This window comes from Bidens hawaiensis, unplaced genomic scaffold, assembly GCF_021521415.1.
Source record: "Bidens hawaiensis isolate Kalapana, Puna unplaced genomic scaffold, B.hawaiensis_p1.1 tig00004618_1, whole genome shotgun sequence".
NCBI lineage: Eukaryota > Viridiplantae > Streptophyta > Magnoliopsida > Asterales > Asteraceae > Bidens > Bidens hawaiensis.
The window spans coordinates 1,618,775-1,632,617 of record NW_027491282.1 but is presented as its reverse complement, the minus strand read 5'-3'; the positions used below and the strand labels follow the sequence as shown (position 1 = coordinate 1,632,617).

The 13,843-nt window shown below is 34.1% G+C and overlaps 1 pseudogene; it reads right to left on the bottom strand.

Moving 5' to 3' along the window:
* Window positions 1-7,808: 7,808 nt before the first annotated feature.
* On the bottom strand, window positions 7,809-8,464 carry LOC143627235 (ethylene-responsive transcription factor ERF026 pseudogene; annotated as a pseudogene).
* Between the last annotated feature and the right edge of the window lie 5,379 nt (window positions 8,465-13,843).

Genomic DNA, 13,843 nt, shown 5'->3' with positions numbered 1-13,843 from the left:
ATCTCGACCAATTTCCACGTTAACATTTAGTTACAGTTGTCCAAACATAACTTACAATCTGTCCAGTACCAGTTTTGACCTTTAATCACATTTAAATCGTTTGAGCAACCAAAACACCTCCAAATCAGGCGTGGTTGAGTTTTCTGAAAACTAGACTCAGAGTACTACCTTTTAGACTCATAAATAGCTCAGTTTGGTTTTATATTTAACAAGTTACATGCCGTTCAAGTTTAACTATCTCTGCTGTCAAAACTCAGCAAGCCCAAACAATCGTCTAACATGCATCCTAAGCATACGACATATCTCCAATCATGCAATAAACATAATTATCCATAAAATCAGTAGTAAACCCTCTAGGGTTTACAAACAATCAATGATTTAACAATCTTTCACCGTTCAAAATCACATATGACCATCTAAATCAATAACCAAAGCATAATCAATCATCATCTAATCAAAACCAAGCATAAGAACACTTAATACATGATTTACAAAATTAGGGTTTCATGTTTATACCTTAAAAACGCAGAAACAAGCAAGAGGAAGGTGAGAGATGCTTAGAAACGAGTGCGGGATGCTCCGATTATGAAGAACCAAGCCAAAACGAAGGTGATATGGTAGTGGTGGTGGCTGCCGTCGCAAGAGAGAGAGGAGGGGGGGCCGATCGGTTTGAGAGAGGGAGGGAGGGAGTTAGGGTTTTGTTATTATTAAATAATAATATGTTACATCAAGGCCCCTCAACTTCTAATTATTACTTTTCTGGCCTAAAGTAACTTGTTTGCATCTTGAGTTAACGTTTTATACAATATTATCAAATAACACATAAGCCTAACACATAATTATCACATAATTATTGTTTGGGTGTTTTTCGTTTATTCACCAATGGTTTGCGTCAACTCGTTTGCGTTTCGGTGCAATCCCGAAAGACTACATGTGTAGTGATTGTCAAGCGTCATTTAAAACCCTAGTTTAAATGTAATGAGATGTGCGTTATAGATCAAGTGATCTTATGTTTGAATTGACGGAGTTAACCTGAAATTGACGAGTGTCACAAGAAACTAGTTGTCTAGTTGGAGTTCCACAGCTTAGTTTATTAACTTGAAACCTATCGGGCCGTACATCACTCGGTATCGGCTACTCATAATGGGCCTGAGCTGCTTTTTGTTATCATTTGCAAACATTCGATGATTCGAATTAGTAATCATCTAGGGTCTTGGAGAATTCCGATGACCGATGGTTGAATAAAAGAAAGGTTAGAAGTTAGAACTATGAAGATTTTCATAACTTTACAGAAAATGCTATTATTAAGGATTTGATTTCACTATAAATGTTAAATTACATTCGTTTTCACTTTTGGTTTTTTATGGGTTTAAAACCGTGGGTTGTTGTCCAAATTATTAGAACCCTACATGTGTCAGTCGATCAGCTTGTGCCAATCATCTAACCCGACCGGGCCTCCAAACCCTTGGGTGGCAAATTTTCAAGCAAAATGTAGTTCGAGACCCTAAAGTGGCCATTCTTGTTGGTGTATGGATTAGGTTTGTCAATTCAATTGAGAGATTTTGAAAACACAAATTGTTTCAAAACATTAACATATAGTCACAATTTATTAAATTTAAAGTGAAATATGATCAATATATATGTTAAACTTTCTTTTTAAGCATTCCTCTATAGGTTAGAGCATTCACATCTCATTTCATATATTTTCCTTGTAATTTAGCTAAAAAACATCATTCAATAAATTTATCTATCATTTTTCAAAATTCTTTCACATTCTATTCCTTATTCACATCCATAAATTAATTTTTTATTATTTTTATCTCTTTTGTCTTATTATATAGTAAATGGTGATTGGGAGATATGTGATATATTATATGGTATAGATAAAAAACGAGTCCCTATATTTAGGGATTTACTTTAGTTGCCATATAACTCATCCATATAATAGAGAATGGATTTGAGAGGTGATTTTGATGGTTTTCTTAAAATTTACCCTAAATTATATGGGTTTAACAACTTTAGAGAATGGGTTGAGAATGCTCTTAATGCATGATCTACACTATGATACCAAAAGGTTATATCGCAAATTAATCTGCTTACCAGTGAAATCAAACAAAAATCTAAAAACAAAAATCCATTAGTTTGATATAACAATTTAACAATTTAAACATGATTTATATTATTCTAAAAAATTCAAAAGAAAAATTAAAATAAAATGATAAAGCAAATTAATTAGCAACAAATAGAATTTGCAAAAGTAAATTGGGTATATTTTGTCGTAACCTTTGTTTTTAAGTATAAACTTGTAATAGACAAGGTCATTTTATGATTTTTATGTTTATAAAGTTGTAGGTTTCTATCTATTATTATCTTAAAAAATATTTTGTAGAAATACTAATTGTTTTATTATATTGTTATTTTAAATTTCAATTTTTTAATACCACATAATTACAAAATGAGTTTGGATCAAATATAAATGAAATTAACGGGTTAATTGTGATAATCAAGTATAATAATTATATATATACAAGTAGAGTAATTAATCTGTGGGAGGTTCGTGCCAGATGCCCATCTATTTCCATATGTGTTAATTTTCTTTACGGGCAACCGGCTAGGCTATTTGTAGGGAACGATTTTATCCAATCAACTTCTGGGGTTCAACAAGGCGATCCTTTAGGACCCCTTCTCTTTGCATTAGCCTTACATCCCCTCATTCATCGGGTACGCGATGGTTGTAAGATACTTTTCCACGCGTGGTACCTAGATGATGGCACGATTATAGGAGATGCCATTGAAGTGGCTAAAGCCTTGGATATCATTAGATCCGAGGGACCAAGTTTGGGGCTTGAGCTTAATATTAAAAAGACCGAAGTTTTTTGGCTGTCGTGCAATGGGGTAAAGACAAAAGTAGGTTTATTTCCTATTGGGATTGGGAGACCGGAGTTAGGGGTAAAACTCCTTGGAGGAGCGGTTAGCCGGGACGCTGAGTTCATCAGTAGTTTGTCCATTACTAGATCTTCAAGAGCAGTGGAACTAATGAGATGTCTTTCTCGCCTGCGTGACCCTCAATGTGAGCTTCTCTTGTTTCACTCATGTATGGGGTAGCAAAGGTGTTGTTTGGACTCCGAACATGTCAGCCTTTGTTTGTTAAAGAAGCTGTCTCTGCTTTTGACAAAGGGCTTCGAGCGGCGATTGAGGATATTGTGGTATGTGGGGGTCCGTTTTTTGGTGATTTTCAATGGAGACTGGCCTCTCTTTATATCCATTTTGGTGGTTTAGGGTTATATTCATCTGAGGATGTTTCCACCTATGCTTTCGTGGCCTCGAGAACACAATCTTAGAAGTTACAGGACCACATTTTACGTGATTGTGGTGTTGATGGGTTAGATTCTGATTTTGGGTGTGCGATGGATTATTTGCACAACTCTATTCCTGATCTTGATCTTGGCGGGTTCGCTAATTAGGACACCGCCCCCTCTAAAGCCCAAAATGCTTAGGCGAGTGCCCTTTATAGTAAAACCGTCCAAAGTTTGGGAGGAAAGTTTGGCATATCCTCTCGTCAGAGAGCGGTATTAGAATGTCTTCAGGCTCCTCATGCTCAAGACTTTTTTATTGTCACCCCCATCGAAGGGTTAGGCCAGCACATGTCAGTAGTGGAGTACCGAGCCATTCTTAAATATCGTTTAATGATCCCCATGTTCCCAGTTGATGAGCCATGCCCGGTATGTTGTAAGGTGTCGTTAGATAATTTTGGTGAACACGCGGTTCATTGCAAAGAACTGGTTTAAATACAGACATGATTTGGTCAGGGATGTCCTTTGTGATGTGTTAAAACGGGCCGGAATCTCGGCAAGAAAAGAGGCTCATGTGAATTTCTTCTCGGATCCGCGTGAAGAAAGGTCTACTCTCCGACCAACGGACATTCTTGTGTTTGGATGGGCGGGGGGGGGGGGGGGGGGGGGAAGCATGCTTGTGTGCACCTTACTTGGGCGTCCCCTCTTGTCGGGCTTAGGGACACCAGGTTTGTTGCTAGGCAGGCGGTGCTAAAGGCAGAAGCAGGAAAATTACTAAGCACGAAAAAGCATGTGTTGAGAACCAACATGCCTTTATCCCTTTTGCTTTTGATACATTTGGGTCTCTCGCCCCCGATGCTGCTACGTTTTTAAAAAGAGTTCAGCGGGTCGTGCACAGTAACTCAACGACGCTGAAGAACGATAACTTTGTTTTTAGTAGGATCGGTTTGTCATTCAATAGGGAGTGACGACGCAGCTTGTTGCCCGCTTACCTGCCTCTATGTTGTAACTGGATCCTTCTTTTAGTTAAATTTCTTAAGTTAAAAAAAATATACATATTCACATGTGACATATCTGTTTCTAGTGGAATAAATTTAACCAATTTGTCACTTATAATGTGAACTCTATACTTGTTCACCTGTATAATTTTGTGTTCACGCAAACATTATAGTTGTAAGCTGTAAGTTGTAACCCACACTTGAACGCCTTGAACGTATTAGCCCAAACAAATTGACGCAAACAAGTTGCTATCGAAAAATTCATTTTTTAGCCCATTTGCATTTATTTAAAAGGCCCCCTAGCCAACTATCGGTCCAGTTTTTTTTTTCAGTAAAATGACAAATACATAACTGTCTGTTTTTCAACTAATGAAGATCCCTAAGACCAAACATAGTGGGCGTTGTGAGAGGGGCACCCCCCACAACAAAATGCCCGTGAACACTGCTCCCAGGCCGTTTGGCCTTCAAAACATATCTCAGCGATTTGTAAAAAACACTTGATGAAATTGAAGATGGGGCCAAGGAGAAAACCAACAAATGGAGGGGGAGGTGGGCACGTTTTAGGGTTTTCCACTAGTGTCACACCCTCCTTTAAGTTGTGTGTGGAATTAACAAAAAATAAGCAGTTTTTTTTAAAGAAAAAACCATTGAACCCTTAACATTCGTATGCATGTCAAGTAAAGTATAACTTTTATCTATTGAATCAATCTCATTATACAACTAAACCTTTCAGAATTATTTAAATGATGAACAACATTAATAAAAGGAATTTAGTATATGTAGTTTTTGTTTTTTTATTATCATTCATGTGTTGTGACAGTGAATAATAAAAAGATATTAAATAGCTTTAAAACTAAAAGCAGAAACTCAAACCAGTTTTTAACTTTTTTTTCACATGTTTGAAAATTAAAATTATATATTATAATGTTCCCGGATAGTGTGACCAATATCAGGCGTTGGATGAGGGTGAGAGTAAATGTCAGCCGTGAATTTCCTTCTAGAAGCAGCAATTGGAGGTGGTTTCTCAGTTTTCCGCTATAATCTCCCTCTTATATATTTAAAATGAGAGAACAGACCGACGCCGAGAGCTCTGTTGTTGGATTTCTGTTCATCGTCACCAACTCAGGCTACTATGATAAATATACAACTTATGGCTTATTCTGCCAGAGAAGAGGATGAATTTCTTCGATTAATACATTAATTTTTAGGTTAAATTTTGTACTATCATATGGCATGATATATATGTGAATTTGATGATGATTTACAGGGCTACGGGTGATATATACGTGAGGTTCAAAGATGTCTGTCATTCTGATCGTCAAGAACGTAAAGGTGAAATTAATCCACAAGTTCTTGCTATTCATTTATCTACTAATCACTGCTAACAATTAGTTGTACATGTTATGTTATGATTATATTTTTTTTAAGTTTAGCATGAACTTTGAGGTTCTTTTGATTCTTTCATAGTCTGCTATTAGTAACCTTAATTTGAATAATAAACAAGGCTGCAAGATGGTATCCCAAAAAGCAGTTATAATCCCAGATTTTTTATCTACCAATGCTCAATTTTGAAGTTGAAAACAGGTAACATTGCCTTCAAGAGTAATCTCTTTTTGGTTTTGCTATTGTAATTTAACACTCTTTTGCTATATATGTTATCAGGCAAATAAAATTAAGTCTCTGAGATTGATAGCTGTAATAGGTTTGATCTAGAGGCTTATGATGCCTTGGTGCGTACACATATTGGAAATGGTGCCTCCACGTAAGTTAATATGGAACTTTTTATTTATTCTCTTTAGACTATAATCTCTTTTTAAAACTTTTATATGTGACAATTCAGTACCAGCGCTTGATATGCAGACCTGAGAGTTAACACTTTGAATCAAAAGGCTGAAATGTGGGATTTTAAAAAAATTAAAATTAAACCAACAGTTCTTGTCCATAACCTAAACTTTCCTGAACCGACCCGACCCGACTCATTTGCCACGCCATTCAAAAGTATAAGTGGGCATACTTTATTTCTCTTATATGTTATCCAGCCTGTGAAAATTTCAGTAACTAATACATTATACATTGTAAGATAAAGTTCAACTATCAGCTAAGTTTCTTATATGTCCTAAAAATGACAACATAAAAATCATGCAGGTCAGAAAAAGATCAGTTTTTTTATATTAACAAGAGTGGAATGAGAAGTAAACCAAGATGAAACTTTCAGTGATATATGACTTCTTTTTCTTGTCACATATGAAGCCTAAGTGCGTACTTAAGGTTAAGAACTTATCAAGTGACAAAAGACAAAATTGATGGTTCAAATATCTTCATGTAAGAATGAAGGCAACCTTTTATTAGCATTACCTTATTATATGAATTTGACTTTAATATTTTCTTTTGCCTTTTTTTTAGATACGGTGAAGGTTGGGATTTTGGTCAAGTGATAAACTATTGGCGTTTGATGATCTAAAGTTCCCACTCACAAAACAAAGAACACGAAGCTTTGTGAAGCAAATGGAAGAATCCAAATGCTCCTATTGGTGGGATGGAGGTTCATTTGATGAAGTGCTAAATTAATCAAGCTTTGTGTTTCTTTAATTGAAGTTGGTCAATTTTTTTTCTTCATAAGTAAAACAGGCTATGTTTTTTATCTACAAATACCTTTTTCTTTTGAAGTGCAAGCCATTATTGCATTAGACGACCCGTCCACCGGACGGGTATAAAACTAGTTATTTATATGTTTATTATATGTACTTACTACATATTATCTTGTTAAACCATTTGGCTCGCAAAAACTTACATGCTATTAATCAATATTGTTTGCCACGATTCTATATATTTATTTAACCCGACTCTTTTTAACTTGACCTGGTATAATTTCACCTATTTTTTCCCCAGAGACGAAACGATACTATGATACGTCAACTCAGGAAACATATTGGTGGACATGCACTGGAAACAAAGAAATCGCATGTGTACAAGCAAACCACTCACAAAAGGTGATTTATCATTGAGTGCATCAAAACAAAATGCTAGCAAATTAGCAAATAATTATAGTGCACTAGATACAAGAACGTACGTTTGTATGTGTGAATAAAACGAAAATTTCGTATCTTAAGTATAAATTATGACAACGGTTTTTCATAACTATTCACTATTCGTTATAAATTAAGTTAGAAGAAACAATTATAAATATTAACTGTGGCTCATATATTTCTGTTTTTTGGTCACTTGTTTTTTATATATATATATATATGTGAAAAAAAATCCAAAACAATGAAACATGCATAAGTTGAGGTAATTTTTCAAAATTAAAATTTTATTTTTTGTTTTGGGAAGTTTTTAATAAATAATACTCCAATTAGATAGCTAAATCACTTACACATTATTAGAATTCTAATAATCACATGTGTATTATTTATTATAGTATTATTAACTATAACTAGTATTAATATTAATTAGACATAATATATAGCTTAGTTTAGACTTTATTTCCCTCAACCAATGAACCAAACACCACATAAATTCATAATTAATACACGACCTTCACACATTCATGCATATACATAAGATAAAAATTATATACTCTACATATAGTAATCTAATTTGATCATGCATGCATTATGCAATATGCATATACTACTCGGTCACACTCCATTTTGTTTTCAAAATACAAACTAAATAATATTAATAACTCCATAGATTATCAGAACCGGCTGAAGAATCCACCACCGATGAACCATCGTTACTTACCTGCGGCGGCGGCGGGCTAATCATCATTCCATCCGCCATATCAATCAACAAATTCGGCATACCGAATATTGCATCTTCATCAACAAACTCTCCATCACATGTCTGCCTAACATGAGACGTCTCATCCAAACATTTCACCAGCTCTGCTGCCGCCTCTGCTGCACTCCTGATGAAGGCAGGCTCTAGCGAAGGTGGCGGTGGATAGGACCTGGCAAGGTCCGGAAAATTCAACTCTGCGTTGCTGCCTTTGAGTGACAATGCTGCCACGTCATAGGCGGCGGCAGCCATCTCTGGTGTCGGGTATGTCCCGAGCCAGATGCGTGTGGTTTTGCGTGGCTTGCGTATCTAAGACACCCATTTCCCGCTACGACACCGTATTCCGCGGTATATAGGATGTTTCGACCTGGTGGTTGTGGAGGAGGTGCTCATGGTGGTTTTATACTTTTATAAATATCGAGTGGTTGATTGAGAAACAGGTTTTGAAGGTTGATCTTAGGTAACGAACATTAGGGGATGTTGGAGACATATGTAGACAGTTGTTAAGTATTAATATTTATATTTACGTACGTAGACAAAAAGTGGTGTGGATGGATATAATGTAAAGAGCTTGGATAGGATATTTTATCCTACAACTATTTACTAATATAGTTATATTATATAAGTAGTTTTTATCATAGTTTTATATTGTTTGTTCTAATATTTATTTATTTTTTGAATTTATATTTTTTTATTGTATGAAAGTTAATAATATACTTATAGGTTGATGATTAATTGTTTCACAAATAAATGAGATGTTATAACCCGGTTTAAAAGTTATATGGTTTTGTTGAGACCCAAGACTCGTTTATTTTTTTTTACTATAAAATTGGTTTTTTTAATTATAAATAATATTTATGAAAGTTAATAATATACTTATGGTTTGAGAGACCCAAGACCCGTTTATTTTTTTACTATAAAATTGGTTTTTTAATTTAAATAATATATATATCTTTTTTAAAATAAATAAGATATTAATTTTTAATATATCATATTTTATAGGATTTTTACATCAATAATTTGGTGAGAATAATTTTTTATTTAGTGAGATGTTATAACTCGTTTAAGGAATATATGGGTTTGATAAGACCCATACCCATGAATTCGGGTCAAATGCATGGGAAGCCTATGTTTAAAAATAAAGCAAATCTGATGACTCCAAAAAAAAGGGGAGCGACCACATCGCGACACGTATGATTTTTATGTTTTCGTTTATATATATTATAGATAATATGATGTTATGCAAGAAAATTTTTCATAAATGGTGCTTTTTTTAAAAATAATTTCAAAAATGCTATTGGTTTTAATTTTTTTTTATCTTTTCTTATTTAAGCATGTCAGATAAAATTTCATAAAACAATGCAGTTTTATTAAAATAATACAAACCGTTGTTTGAAACTACGGATTGTAGCCAAATTTGTAACCTAATACCACTTTTCGTGAAAGTGATGGTATTTTCAATCAAGCTGTGGTTTGAAATCACAGTTTGATGTTTTTTTAATAAAGGTAAGTACATATATAAGTTCATGGTAAGAAGTGTAATATGAAAAAGCTATCAAAACCATCATGTGTAAACATTACTAAATTGAGAAGAGTAACAATAATAAAATTCAAACCTTAGTTTAAAACCACGGCTTGAGTAAAGATACGAAAAGTAAACATATCAATACATATATTTCTCGGCATTTAAAAAATATTAAAAAGTTCAAACCGTGGTTTCAAACCATGGCTTGACTAATAAGCAAAACCATCACCTCTTCCTAGGTGGTATTAAGTTAATATTTTTTGCAATCCGTGGTTTTAAATCACGGCTTGCCTTATTTTAATCAAAATATTAATTTTAAGTATCCGCTATATGAAGTTAATAAGTTCCTGTATCAATTGGCAAAGAGCTTTTAGAAGCTTTTAAGAGCTTTAAGCTACAAGCTTTTAAGAAAAAACTCATATTTATTGAAAAGTCTTGTTTGGTTAGAGTAGCTTTAAGCTTTTACGTCTTGTTTTTGAGTTTTTTAACTAAGGAAAGAAAAGGAAAGGATAGGGAAGGATAAGAAAGGAAAGGGAAAGGAAGAAATTTTTTTTAATTAGATGTGTTATTGAGTTGGAAGGAAATTACAGGAAAGGAAAGGATAACTATGTTAAAAAATAGTTATCCTTAGTAATCATCCCATTTTTAGGATGATAACTTATTGGGAAAATACATTAATTTAATCATTTCTAACTTCTCCTACTCCTTTCCTTTCCATCCTAAAAAAAACTCAAGAACACCTATTTTTTAACTATCCTTAGTTTTCCTTTTATTTATCTCCTTTAAAAAAACTCAATAACAGGGTGTTAGGTTAAGAGAACAACTAGAAGTTAGAGAAAAGCTACAGGTATTTCATATTTTACAATTTTGATACTTGAACTTCCATGATCTTTTGTTAATTCATAAAATAATTACATATTTAACTCTTATTCAAAACCAACTATCCTCCATAACTTTCTAAAAGGCCATAACTTTTCACACGTTAATATTTTTTTTAAAAATTACATCACAAAAACGAGCATTTTATTCTCTTTAATTTGAGTATCATATTGTTATACTTCTATAACTTTAAAAAATTAGCATATTATGTGATTATTGGTCAGGATCGGCAACATGTCGAGTCAGGAAAGCCCGGGTCATGTGTAAGACCAAATTAGGGTCAAAACGAGACAATGCAAAAAGGGTTAATTTAGTTCGGTTCACGTTGGTACAGTTTTTAGTCGAAAGGGGTCAAGTCAGAATATGTTTCGGATTAGAACGATGCACCTCACGAGCACCCAGCTAATTTTATTAAAAGCTCCAGCTACTCTATCAAACACCTAAATATTTCTAAAAACCTATAGCTTCCAGCTACCAGTTACAGCTTTCAGCCACCAGCTAGCAGCTTTCAACTACAGCTACCAGCTAGTTTTGCCAAACATACCCTAAGTTTTGCATGAAAGTGGGATGTGACGGTTGTTCTCCACTTATCTCATTTCTTTATCTAGCTTTGGTGGTGGTCTAAGTGACTAACTCTGTAATGAATCCAGATTTATTACAAAGCGTTTATGACTACTTAAAGTCTTAAATTAAACCATGTTATCATAAAGTTTTGTAACATCATGCTACATTCTCTTGATTTAATTTTATAAAAAAAAATGTGTATAGCCAATTAAGAATGAACTTGATATACGTACTGTCGGTTTAAATTCATCACGTTGAAAAGGTGAGGTAGATAAGATATACTCCGTCATTTGTTGTATACTTATATATAGTACATGCATGAAATCATGCATCGATATCATTGTAGAAAATATTTATGATCATGTGTATATTTATGTCTCCTGAGTTATAACTTATAAGTACGTACGGTTATTACTATTTTTTGTTATCAAACATCTTTATATATTACCAACAATTACTTTGCATGCATGCATGAAATAATGTAGTTTTAACTTTTAAGGACCAGCTAGGTAGCGTTCATCTAATAGGAAAATGATTTTATTGACAAATTGAAAATTATGCCAACAAAAGATATGATCGATAACAAACTGATAAAACAAAACAAAACAAAACAAAACAAAAGGTTAAAATCTTAGTTTTTGACCACATAGCCAGTTTTATGGGTTTTTTTTAAAATTTTGTCAACGATTTGTTCGGAAAAATTGTTGGTTATATTAACACAATGATTAATCGAAAATATCCACCAATAATGTATACATCGATGACCCTTAATTCAGTAAAACCGGTCACCCTCAAATTGATGTTATGGTTATGGACTTTAGGTTATGGTTCTAACTTATATGACACTTCAAAATTTAGGGGAATGTATATGTTGTAAGGCTGAGGGTAATTGGGGGGTGAACGGGGGATGTGGCCGCCTACGTGGCTCGCGAACACCGCTACACCTCTCAGGTGAGCCGGGGCGTGATTGGCCCCCGTGGCTGGGACCGCGGGGCGCAAAAGAGGAATGTTATGTGAGATTGGGTTTTTTATTCAAACTTGTGAGAGAGAGAGAGAGAGAGAGGAGTGTGTGTATGTTGGGCTTTTGAGAGAGAGAGAGGAGTGTTTGTATGGTGGTGGTCCGGTGATCGGTGGTGGTGGTCCGGTGAAGAAGAAGCCATGTGTGATCTATGAAGAAGAATATTAATATTAATATTAAAATTAATATTTAAAATAAATAATTGGATCAAGCCCCGGATCACCTGGACCACTACACCCTCTGGGGCTTGATCGGGCTTGATCCAGTGTCATGTCATCGCCTACGTATCGGGTTTTGATTGGATCACTTAGAGCTCAACCAAGCCCAATACCCTTAGCCTAATGGTTGGAGCAAGGCAATTATGCATCTAAAATAGATCGATATTAATTGTACCTTTTCCAATTATTCATAGCCCCATATTTAACATAAGTTTAAACGTTTGAAACATCTTATGTCTTTATGTTATCTTTAAAACATCAATATATATATCTGAAAAGGATCTATGATCTAAGTTAATTATTTTCTATTAAATTAGGATGTTTAATTATTTGAGAAGAATTATAAAGGTTGTAACAAAAATATAAAGATATGTATCACTTGGTCTACTAACTACTTATGTCCTTTTTTTTTCCGAACGGCAACACACCCTTAAATCAATTTCAACAATATATCTGGCATTTATTTTATAGGATTCAATCATTCAAACAAATACTTATGTGGTTAAATGCTTATGTTTAAAATGTAAAATTATACTATCTAATAAAAACGGAGTTTTAAGTTTTGTGCATCTCTTATTGAATTGTATAAGGTAACTCGCGATTAATAAAAGAAATCAAGTTCCTTTCATTTTGGGATTGTAAGAAAAATAGTTTCAACATTTTCAGGGTGTTGCTAAGCGTACGTCTTTTCTCTTAGATTTTACTAAACATACATCCTCCTTAAAGTTTTACATTAATACGATTCAAAACCTTTTGTTTTTCCTTTGCCATTTGGTTATCTTTTGTTTTTCCTTTGCCATTTAAAAATAGTTTTTTTATACTATAAAGAGTTTTCTTTTATTTATTTATTATTAAAGGGGGCAATCCTGACCCAAATCCATTCATTTGGGTCAGTTTGGGTTATTTTAAAAACCAAATGTGTTGGTATGGGTTGGGTAGTATAATTGAAAGGGTCAGAATGGGTTATATATAAAAATAAAGAATATTAAGACGGGTCAAATTGGGTTGATATTTTTTTAAAAATGGGTTGTTAGGGTTAATTATTCATCTGCTCAGTAACCCAATGGATCGAACTATTTCTTCTAGCCACCACCGACTCTTTAGTCTCTAATGCCGGCATCAACGACAGCTAATCCGTCACCACCACCAACCTTTGCCGCCGTGAGCTACAATTCGTCACCAACGCCGACGTTCGCCGCCGTGAACTACAGTTCATCTTCATCTCTGAGTAATCAACTTTGGTTGATTTGTGAATAGAGGTGGCAATTGAGTTGGGTTGGGTTAAAACGAGTTTCGATTCAGTTTTTTTATTTGACCAACGAATCAGCGCGTTTCCAACACGTTACAGCTCGTTTTAATAACAAAAGCTCGTTAAAGTAATTTTTCAGTTCGTTTCATCACGTAACAGCTCGTTTAAGCGATTTTTCAGTTCGTTTCAGCAAGTAACATCTCGTTTAAGCGACTTTTCATTTCGTTTCGGCACGTATCAACTCGTTTAAGCGATTTTTCAGTTCATTTTAGCACGTAATAGCTCGTTTAAGCGATTTTTCAGTTTGTTTCAGCAAGTA